Raw genomic sequence first — 1,997 nt, forward strand, 5'->3', positions numbered from 1 at the left:
CAAACCTCCTTTCCAAAGCAGCTTGTTCTCACTGTCAAAAGCACTAGGAAACATCCAACTTTCCTCTTTTTCACTAATTGTGAAGACTTACGCTCAATACAGTTATCCACAGTCAGCTGAGCTGGGATATCTATATTTGTGTTCTCACCCACAGCCAACCTCCCCTGGGAAAAAGTCAGGGGCCCCTCATTTACTCCATGGGGAGTATCTGTACTAGTGGCATGCTGAAATAGGCAGGTGTTGTATTCTCTTATTATCAGTATTTACACAGAGCTGGAGACAGCAGAGATTGGAAAGCAGAGGAAGAGAGGAAATGCCAATACGCTACCTGTCACATAGGGGAACGTTGCTTCCAATAGTTTAATGGCTAAACAAAAAAGGAGACTTTGCAAAGATTTTGAGGGACTGTATTTGCATCGTATGGAATTTGTAGTCCAGGAAAACTGGGGAAAAAAACAAACCCAAGGGAGTTTCAGTATTAGTATCATAAAACAAACAGTAAAACATATGGCATACTGGCGGACTTTCTAAACTACCAAGGAGGTGTGAGTGACAGGGAAAAGTTCATCAGAAGACAATGGCAAAGAATGAAAGGTAATTTAGTAGGAGCTGTGTACCCAATTACCAGGGCAAGCAAGGAAAGGACAGAGGAACAGAGCATTCACTAAAAGTAAATACACATCTGAAGTCATTCATTATTAAAGTTGCAGTTATTCTCTCCTCACTTCAAACACTGTTGGAAAACTAAACCTGCTGGTGGGTGAAAGCATGGCTAAGACATGGGAGGCTTGGGAACTAACATATGAAAAGCAGAGGCTGTGCTTTAAAGTGGTCAAAGAAAGTGAACATCAGAACTTCCCAGACCCTTCCAAGTGGCTGCCTCCCCCCTACCGTGGTGAGCAGTCCTTCTGTCTTGTCATGCTCGAGCGACTGCAACGATGGTTCATGGAAAGGGCAATTTACCCTCTGCTCTTCAGCTCTTCTGTTGTAACACCCTGACTTTTTTCTTCCCTCTTTAAAAAGCAAACCTTAAATGAGCTTTTCTGTTCCCCCGAGTGGGGATAATGTGATGCACAGTCCTATACACCCAGATTGGCCCAGGCTCTCGCTTTCGGTAGAAGTTGGTGTGAAGTTTGTGGCTAACAGCTCTGTATCAAAGAAGAGTCATCAAAGCTGAAGGCGGTGTTAGAGGCAGCATCACGTATGTACTCATGGTCTAGCTGCATTTGCTATAAGCCTTACGCTGAGCCTGCAAAAATGGATGAAAAGACTCCAGTTCATAGAAAGCTACTTCCCAATAATGTATTATTAAACCAAGAAGCTTTCAAGCATCTCTGTTTATGTATGTAAGCCTTCCTCAGGGAAAGTGGGCCCACAGTTCAGTGAGACTAATGGCCTCTGCGTAATAGGTTGAGCTACCGTGCACAGGTTCAGAGGCTCAGAGCTAATGGTGTCAGCAATCTCCATGGCAGAGACGTGGTATCGCACAGCAGCAGGCTGGAAATAGCCCACCTCTCTTCACTGTCCTAAAAATGATGGAGGTTTTAATTGAATTTACCTTTTCCTTTCATCTGTTCTTCAGTCTTCTTATTGCACCTTGTAAGGCTTCTCCAGTTTCCAAATTGACCAGGCTTAGTGCTCAGAAACACAGAGTAAGTCCTGCGTTTGGGGAGGGGTCGAAAAAGAGACTGTGGCTTGCAAATTTGAAACCAGGCTCATTTGGGCAGTTTAAGGTCTTGAAGAGAGAGACTAAATGTCCTGTGTTTTACTGCTTGAAAAACAGAGCTTAAGTCCTGCATTATTGGGCCTTGGAACCAGGCTCATTTGGGCAGTTTTAGGGGTTGGAAATTTAGATTAAGTAAGTCCTGCGTTGTTGGGCTCAGAAACAACCAGATGTTTTGGGAAAGAAGAGTGTCAGATGCAGAAACAGAGACTAAGCGTTCTACCTTTGGGGCTGGACGCTGGGCTCATTTGGCCAGTTTGGGGGCTGGGAATCG

This window comes from Charadrius vociferus, unplaced genomic scaffold (assembly GCF_000708025.1).
Source record: "Charadrius vociferus isolate BGI_N301 unplaced genomic scaffold, ASM70802v2 scaffold953, whole genome shotgun sequence".
In the NCBI taxonomy this organism is placed as follows: Eukaryota; Metazoa; Chordata; class Aves; order Charadriiformes; family Charadriidae; genus Charadrius; species Charadrius vociferus.